At 51.6% G+C, this 9,556-nt stretch overlaps 1 protein-coding gene across 1 annotated transcript in view; it reads right to left on the bottom strand.

Moving 5' to 3' along the window:
- TSPAN15 (tetraspanin 15) overlaps positions 1 to 9,556 on the bottom strand; it is a gene marked incomplete at its 5' end in the record, with an annotated part of 46,025 nt that overhangs the window by 22,143 nt on the left and 14,326 nt on the right. The window lies entirely within an intron of this gene.

Here is a 9,556-nt window from a genome sequence, read left to right as displayed (position 1 = left end):
ACATGTGTAATAACTTAATAAAAAATTAAAAAATAAATAAATAAAATTTAAAATTTTCTGTTGTGTAAGCCCCCTAGTCTGTGGTACTGTGTTATAGCAGCCCTAGCAAACAATATAGACCCTATTTGGAAATCTCGGGAAAAGTCTTGGTGAGTCAGGGGGAATGCCCGGTGGAGGGTCAGAGAACCTGGGCCTTGCACAGGCTGTTCCATTGCCTGGAACGCGCTTCCTCCTGAAATCCACATGGCTCACTCCCTCACCTCCTTCCTGCCCTTGCTCAGTTGTCACCTGTGCATGGTGAGGCCTTTCGGGAGGCCATCTTATTTAAGAAAGAATCCAGCCTCCTGACACCCTGATCCCATTTCCCTGTTTGATTTTTCTCCTTTGCACTTGCCAGCATATGACTTTTTCCCTTTGATTTTGTAATGGTTTGTCTTCCCCACAAGAATATAAGCTCTGTGCCAGGAGGGGTTGTTTTTTTTTTTTACTATTTCGGGCATCCCCAACAGCCAGGACAGCCCTGACATTTAGGAAGTACAATCAGCGTTTACAACCAATGTCTGCTGAATGGATGCCAGCTGGGCTTCCCAACAGACCCCCTTGGGTGTGAGGTCAATGCTTTCTACCACGTCTCTTGCCTGTCCAAGGACTCTGGCTTCCCAGGCCACACACTCCCGAGGGCAGAGGCAGATCATTGGAGACCCTGGACTCCTCCACTGAGCGGAAGGCAATGTGGGAGCATAACCAGAAGACAGGGTGCTGCCGGCTAAGCCCGAGGAAAGGAAGTGAGGGGATAATTCACATGTTGGCAAGATGTGCCATGAGCACAGATAAGCCAACATCCGGAACACTGAGGAGGCTGTCCCTGCAGCTACTGGCCTACCCAGCCGTCAATTGGCTAAGCGTGCCCTCCAAAAGGATCCCTTTGACTTCTTTCTAAAGACTGTCCTGGGTAAGGGCAAGGATGCCAAATGTCACACAGACCAACCTTACTTAGAAACACCAGGTAACAGGATGACCAGGGAGCCAGGATCCTCACCCTCGGGTCCGCAGTCTGCTGTATTTCACAGCTAAGTGCCACTCCTTTGGTTTGAAAAGGTAATTGGGTTACAGAGATCCACTCTCCCCAAGTCTAGTAGGAATGTCTTTCCAGTACACACGGGCCAGGAAGTGCTGAAGGCATTGACAAACTCAGTGGTAAGCCAGTTATTCACACATGGCCATATCAGGAAAACTGTAAAATGATGTTATCAAATTCACCCACTTGGGTAAACGTTAAGATTTATAAGGCAGGGCACAAATGCACACACAGCCCTACCCAGGAAAATGGTGATCCCAGGAAATGAAACCTACCTTTGTAAGAGAAAGGTTAAACAAAGACTATCTGGTCACTTCATGCTCCAAAACCCAGAACATGGTGAAATCGTTGTTCAAGATCAGCCTAAGCCCTGTGGGGCCTTTGAGAACAAGGGCAGGCAGCTTTAGGAAGCCAGGTCCCCGCTTCTGGTCACTGCACTTGCAAAGAATCACTCACTCAGCCCTGACCCTGAGCCAGACACAGAGGCGGCCACCCCTCCACCCCAAGGCTGAGGATTATGGTTAAGGAAGAACCCCACAGGGAAGCACAGTCCTCAGAGCCCAGGCAGAGAGTGACTGTGAGGACGAGGTGAACTTGAGGGCTACAGAGTCAGGGCTCATTTTCCATCTTTTATACATATAATTGATTTCAGAGAGGAAGGGAGAGGGAGAGAGAGAGAGAGAAACATCAATGATGAGAGAGGATCATTGATTGGCTGCCTCCTGCACGCCCCTTACTGGGGATCGAGCCCACAGCCCCGGGCATGTGCCCTTGACCGGAATCGAACCCGGGACCCTCAGTCCGCAGGCTGACGCTCTATCCACTGAGCCAAACCAGCCAGGGCTCATTTTCCATCTTGATGAAAAGTGTAATCCTCATGCTGTCACTGAACCATCTTAATATTTTCACAATTGACCCATATACTTTTGAGAGTCCTACGTTTCCTGTTGTAAACAAAGAAAATAGTTCTTCTCGGGCAGGATGGCGACCCCCCTCCCTCACTCCCCCCCGAGGCTGTGCTTCCGAGGTAAGGTGTCCTGCTTTGGAAACCATCTCCAAAACACCAGCGCTGTCGCTGCCCCAGTTCTGAGCAGAACTGACCCCAGCCCTCTCCATAGAGGCAGAACTCAGCTTCTGTTTTGACAAGCTCCCCTGAGCCCCAGGGCCCACTCCAAAACAGCATGTCGGCAGGAAACAAAACTTCCTCCCATCGCCCTCCTGTTGCAAAGCACCACACCATTTCCAGACCACTGAAGCCATAGGGAGAGCTATCATGGCAAATGCCAACCCACGCCTCCCGACTCCCCCACCGCTGGGTACCCACGGCCCATTCCTCCTGGTCCACCCCGAGGTGCTGCCACCCCAGCTCTCCCAGAGGCCTGGCAGGCAACCCCAAGGCGGCTCCCCACACAGCACAGGCTGATCTGGGCTCCTCGGTTCCCAGAAACTTCAAGATTTCCAAATGATATTTACATCTCCGATGACATCAGTTTATGTTTCCATTCGACTATAAAATTAACTGTCAATGCCAGTGTGCGATCACATCCACTCTTCTCTGCTAATTATAGCCCTTCCCCAGGCGGCCGGCCACTCCAGCTCCAGCGCAGGAAGCAAATGGCCTATTTGTCAAGCAGGACAGCTTCAGCTAAACAGGCTGGGGCAGGGGCACACAGCCACGCCCAGGTGGGGCCAAAGAAGGAAAGCACATGCTGCCGGCAGCCTACAGGCCAGGCCCAAAGCCTTCAACAAGCTGCTCGGGAACCGGGGTGCCCAGCGTGAAAGGGGCTGAAAGCCCCCCCTGAGCCCCACAGCCTGGGACCCACCTTCCTCTCTGCAGGGAGAGGCCCAGCTCCATGCAGCTGCTGGGAAGCAGGAGCCCCCGTGAGGCACTGCAGCACCTGTGTTTCCTCCTCCAGGAAGCATCTGGTCACTGTCCCCTCCACAGACTGCCCCCCCCCCCCGCGCCTCCAGCTGGGGCAAGTCTGCACTTGGAGGGGACATGAAAGGCCCAGTTTCACTCCAAAAGGCACAAACCAGGCACCTATTGTGCTCCAGGCCCTGAGGTCACCAGGGGCCACAAGACTAGACATGGGGTAAGACTGGAGGAGGGGAGATTGGGAGATGCTAGAAATGACCTCGATGGTCCTGTGGATGGGATCCAGGAGGTCTTTCAATTGGAGTTGGAGAGAAGATCACACCTTTACTTCTGTTACCCTCTAAGGGAAATGCTCCTGGCACAAAGAAGGTGAAGACCTCTTGGTCTGTGGGAAGCAAACTGCAGTTCCTACTATGGAGAGATACAGGGGACTCTGGGAATTTGAACAAAAGTGAGAGGAAGAAAGGAATTGTCAGAAAATCAGGGTGGGCTTCCTGGAGGAGCCAGTGCTTCCTGGAAGGCCCCAAGCACGGGTTCATTCTAAAACTATCTCAGGGGGCACTTGAGCCTCCAGGGTTCCGTGTTGGGCCCAAACCAAGCACTTTTCTGAGTTTCTAGCTTGAAGATGTGGGGGAAAGCTAAACTCCAAGGCTTGAGAGAGATTTTAAATAAGATGGGGTTTATTTGTCCCTGCACCCAGCTGACAAACCCTAGACTTTGCATCCTTCAGCCCTTCTGTCCCAAGCCCACCCGCCTACTCAGCACACTCTGTACTAGCTTCTCCTCCGTCCAGATCAGGGCTGGAAGGAGCAGGAGAGACGAGATTAAAGATGGGAGTTGGCAATCTGGGCCTCTGTTTATTAGTGCAGTGTCCTGGGCCATGTCACCCCCGCCTCTTTGAACCTCATTTTTCACCTGTGGGACAGTAAGACCTGCTGCCATCTATAAAGTGCTGTACAGCATCCCCCAAAGTGCTAGACCTGTATCAGCTCCCTTAACCTTCACACTCCCGCACATCCTAGAAACGATGAGTCTCATTTTATAGACCAGGCTCTGTGGATCATAGGAGGAGTCGAGTCATCAGGATGCATGACAAAAACCTATCTGTCTGTCCTGCCACTAGGACTTCCAGACCAGCCTTTTGCAAAGATCTGGGAGAGAAGTGATCTGAAATGTCTTTGCAAAGGTGCCAACGGAATATTCTATGATGTTGGTAACATTCAATGCGGTAGCCACTAGCCACAGGTGACTAACAAGCTCTTGAAATGTGGCTTGTGTGTCTAAGGAACTAAATGTTTAAATTCTATTTTATTTTAATTTGACCACATGCCATCGTATTGGCGTACTGGACAGTACAGATCTAAAGTGTTTCTTATTGATGCTGTTTCTTACCACTCTTACACTGTTGCTTTCTGAAAGTAGAGAGACCACTCTTAGTAAAAAATCATGTGTCCTAATCACCATGCCACTAGCTAGAGGAGGTTCAATAGTATTCACTGGCTTCATTCAGGAGAAAACCATCTCTCCTCCCACTTTCCCCAAGAAGGTGCAGTTCCTGATGCCCACCCCTCCTTCCCCTAAGGAAAGCAGGACAGACCAGATCCAGAGGCCCTGGCAGTGCCCCCAACCCAAACTGATACAGGGGCCAGACCCACCTCCAGGACTGCAGAGCAGTATTCTAAGCTTTGGGGCCCTGAGCCCGGGTGCCACTGACTGGGCCCCATCCTACCTCCAGGCAGCCTGTGCTAGAGGAACAGGGCTTCTTTCAGCCCCAAATAAAGCCAGGCCTTGAGAAAGCAACAGAAGCTGCCTCCTCCTGCCAACAAAGAAGCCGGTCCATGGTCTTCGTCACTGGGCTTTGCTGTCAGCTCTGCCTTGACCCTGGACTTCTTTTTAAAAACTGGAGATCAAGTGCAGAGGACTCGGTTAATTGCCATCCTTGATCCACGGCGTTCTCCCGCACAGCCTGCTCTGGTTTGTTATGTAACGAGTACATTTATTAACCAGTCCTCCAGCCTCACAGACCTGCCACGACCCACTGTCATACACTAGGGTTCCACATATGCCTAGGTCAGCTTCTAGCTCCCTGCCTCTTCCATCAGTCAATCTACCCCTCAACAAACCTCCCCATGGTAGTGACTATCGCTTTAGAACACATCTTAGCACCTAGCAGGTCAAGTTCCTCCTTCCTGTCTTCTTCAGAAGTGACCGGATATTCGTGGACCTTGACTCTTCCTTATACATTTTAGAATCAACTTATCAAGTTCCATGAAAAAAAAAAAAAAAAACCTGCTGAGGTGTGACTAGAGCCGCCCAAATCCACACATCCCTTTGGGTAGAACTGAGTCAGGGCTTCCTACCCATGAGCATAGTGTATTCCTTCTTCACTTATGTCTTCTTTGTCATGCTTTCTCTAATGAAAGTGCTGTCTCCACTTCTTCCAGGCTTCTGCATGGCTGACAGGCAGCGCTGGGGAGAGACTTTGGGAAGTATTTCCCAGGCCAGGCCCTCCAGCGAGGCCCAGGGTGGAAAACACGCCTCTGAAAACAAATCTCTCTCAGAAGCAGAGCGGGCACACCAGTCTGGTGGCTACCCTCCTGTCACCAACGGTGACAGCAACTTGATTTAAAAGACTCCCACGTGTTGTCTGTTCTCTATGTGGTGAAGTTTCTTAGAGGCCTCTCTTGTCACGTTCTCACCCTATGATGTTTCACATTCCTATGGCAAAATAAAAACTAAAAAGACTCCCCCCACACACAGCACATTCCAGGCTGAGAAGGACCGTAAGCCGGAGCTTTGCGAGCCCAGCTAATCTCCCGGGCCAGGGCCAAGTGGGCTCTGACTGAGAACCACCACAAACACGGAAGCCGAGGAGAAGAGCTGCCCAGGCCCAGACACGCCTTGGGGAGTTTGGGGCAGGCAGATGGGAGGTAGTGTAACAAATGCCACATAAGGACTCTCTGAAACAGAGCAGTCCCTTTCTCCTGGGAAATCAGGGAAGGCCCATTGGAGCTGGGCCTTGAAGGGTGCCCGGAGTCAGACTTTATACACTGGACCCGCCCTCAGCGTGGGGACCGGTCTGGTATCTGTTGGAGAAATGAATCTGAGCAAGTATTTGCTCCACACGCCTATGAGCCCGAAGAGGAAACTCTGGTGACCCCATTCCACAGTGGAGCCTCCCAAGGTTTAAGGATAAGAGTGACTCGCGGTTCATCTAGAAACCCTGGAAGCAGCCATGGGAAAAGGGGAGTCAAGAGCAGATCACCTCGACCCAACACTCCTCCCTCTGGTTCCCTTTCCTCTCCCTCTCTGGACCCTTCCCTCTCCCCACCTTCCATGTGTCTGAACCGAGAGTCAGACCTGCCTCCCAGGGCTGTGCTCTCCTGGCACCAGGGTGATTATCTTCCCAGATCTCAGCCCCAGGCCAGGCTGACTCATTAGCCAGAGGCCAATCAGAACCGAAGCCAGTGCTCCCCGGAATGCAGCCAGGACCCAGGCTCTGGGAGTGGGGACTTCCTGCTCAGGCCACTGAGAGCAGCACCCTAGGCCTAGGGTTGGAGCGGAGAGGCTAGGAATGATGAATGCAGACTGGGGTTCTGGGATATGGGCAGGAGACTAGAGATGAAGAGCTATGGGGGGTTGGGGTGGAGCTGCTTCCTGCTGGGGTTCACTCAGGGGTACATCCTGTGCCGAACCACTGCTGGTCACCCCTCTTTGTCTTCCTGGCCCAGTTGGCTGAGGCTCCACTGCTCAGGGCTGCAAGCCATTGGCCAGAGTGGGTAAGATGACCCCTTTTTCAGACCCTTTAAAGAGACACAGGCTCACAGAGGTGACAAGGAGCTTTGTCCTAGACTCGGTTCAGGTCCCAGCAGCCGGTTAGTACCCACACCCATCCACCAGGAAGTGAGCCAGGCACATCCCCCAGTCTTCCCCTGGCCTGGGGTCTTTCCCAGAGATAGCATAGGAGTTGCCCAATGAGACCCCAAGTGAGGACAAGAGCAACTTCAGGGAAGGGAGATGAAGGGGGGATCCCCCATGATCTTACTTCTCCCTCACCATCTGGGCTGCTGAGAGGAGAAGCCACAACAAAGAAGGGAGCCACCAGAAGGGAGCAGGCGGTGGAGGACCAGGCATGGGGGAAGGGGAGGAAGAGATAAGGGAAATTCCGGCCATGAGTGCAGAAGACAGTGAGGCCTCACAGTCAGGGCACACCTGCCCAGTTTGGCGCATAGGAATTAAGGCCAGTCTCTATATAATGTTGGCAATAACAGGGCTTACTGTCTCATGCTGCTTCTTTTTAATGTTAGGTCTACTCTTATATCTAAGGACAATGAATCAAATTCCCTTGATTCATTTTTTTCCCCTTTGCCCAAAATCCCACATCTGAACTAAACCCTTCCTCTGCCCCTAAACTAGGATTGGAAGGCAGAGGAGGTGATCAAATCACACATGTCAGTGCCTGGCATTGCAGAGCCTTAAAGAATGTAAGCTGACCCACTACAAACGCTCATGACTCCACAGAGGTCAAAGGGCAAAGAAGAAAGGCGGCAGCATCATACATTGGAAGGAGCACTGACCTGGGGCATGGGAGCCTGGGACTGTAATCCCAGCTCCGTCACTAGCTCCCATTCGACTTGGGCCTGGTGTCTTCTCCTCTCCTGAGTTCTCCAAGCTTTCCCACCTAGTCCAGGAAGGTCACACTTCTGCATGAGAAAGGCCCTACAGGGGACCGAGATGCCCTTCCCAGCCCAACCTCAGAGGAGGTACACGCCCTCAACACTGCCGGCCACAGCAGCTGTGGAAAGGAGAACAACAGTTTTTTGGAAATAAAGCCAAACGGGACTAATGACCATCCTCCAAAGCTCAGCTCAAAGCCCTCCTCCCCCTGGCAGCCTTCCTGGGTCACCCCAGCTACAGGGATCTCTCTTCACTCCTGATCACCTATGAAATCAACAATGGGAAGCCCTCACTGGTACTGATATTTATAGTATTAACTATGCCCACTGACAGGTAATTCCAGGTGTGTATTACCTCCTGTATGCAGGGCATGGTGGCAGAACCCAGCAACACACATACCATCTTTGACCTACAGGACTTCACATTATGTAAATACACTAGTCCCAGAAGTTCATAGGAATTTTGATGGCTCCACTCCCAGACCACACTCTCCTGACAAAGCCATATGGGAAGTGGTTAGGGCCTATGCCAGTTCACAGTGGCCTAATGAACCACAATGCCCCTGAAGCAAGATGCCACACGGAAGTTCCTGGCACCAAGCAGTTGCTCAGTAAACGTGACTTCCCCTTCCCCAGGAAAGATGTAGGACGGATGCAACACTAACATTTCAAGACTCAAATCAGACACCACAAGCCATTTCCCCTTTAGAGGCACTTTGGTCCAAGGATAATTCAGGGGAGGGGGAGTCCCTATTCTGAATTCCAAGGCAGCATTCACTGATCCAACATACATCTATTAAATGCCTGTCAGGTACCAGACAGTCACTGGGAGTAAAAAGATACCGAGTTCCTGCCCTCAAGGAGCTCATTCTACTAAGAACACCTACTCGCCAACAAATGCAGCAGAGATGGGGAAACATGGGGGTTGAGGGGACTGAACGTGCAGAGGAGGAAATGCTAAATCCTGGGCAAGACCAGTGAGATCACGGAGGCTTCCTGGAGGAGGCAGTGTTTGAACTGAGCCCATGTAATGCATGCATTTGACAAGAATTTCTGATGTGGACAAGAGTTTCAGGTACCCACGAAGGTGCTTCAGAGACAGCAGCTCAGCATCGCTGGCGCCAAGGGCAGGTAGGTAGGTGGAGGCCGGGGAAGCTCACAGAAGGCAGACGCCCAAGGCCTGGTCTCTCGGGCTAAAACAAACCATTTATATAGCAAGTGAGGGGGGGAAACATGTTATTATTACGAATATGGTTTTATTTATTGGCGTGATCACGTATTAATTTATGTAATGTCTGGCCACTGGGGTGTACACCTGAAACTAATATAATGATGTATGTCAACTGTAATTGAAAATGATTAAGAAAGAAAATGGTTTGGCCTTCCCGGATCACCCACCCACCGAGGATTCCCTGGAAGACACTTTGAGAGCAGCTGCTTTAGGAAGGGGGAGCGGAGCACAAATAGAGCAGCAAACACAGAGCCCCAGCTCTGGTGGAACTCACATTCTAGTTGGGGAGAGACAAACAAGAAAAACACGTAGTATGTCCTGGTTACACGTGCTCTAAAGAAAAACAAAACAGCAGAACAGGAAAGGAAGCCAGGGAGGTTGGGGGAGGGGGCTGCCATTTTAAATCGCAAAGACCTGAAGTAGGGGAGGGGTCTCTGTCATCTACATGGACATGTGGACGAACGTCCAAGCAACTACCAAGACTTTGGAACATGTCCGTGAGTTCAAGGAGTAGCTGCTGCAGCATGACAAGGGGTGAGTGCAGATACGGTGAGAGGGCAGGGGCGGGGCACGCCAGGTCAGGTGGCGCCCTTGAAGCCACTGTGAGGACTCTGACTTTTGCTCTGAGTGGGTGGGAGGCACTACAAGTTTGCGGAGCATTGATCTGGTCTGACTTTGACTTTGAAATGAGTTAC

Source organism: Myotis brandtii, unplaced genomic scaffold, assembly GCF_000412655.1.
Source record: "Myotis brandtii unplaced genomic scaffold, ASM41265v1 scaffold722, whole genome shotgun sequence".
In the NCBI taxonomy this organism is placed as follows: Eukaryota; Metazoa; Chordata; class Mammalia; order Chiroptera; family Vespertilionidae; genus Myotis; species Myotis brandtii.
The sequence above is the reverse complement of the archived record's forward strand: the minus strand, read 5'-3'. Positions and strand labels throughout refer to the sequence as shown.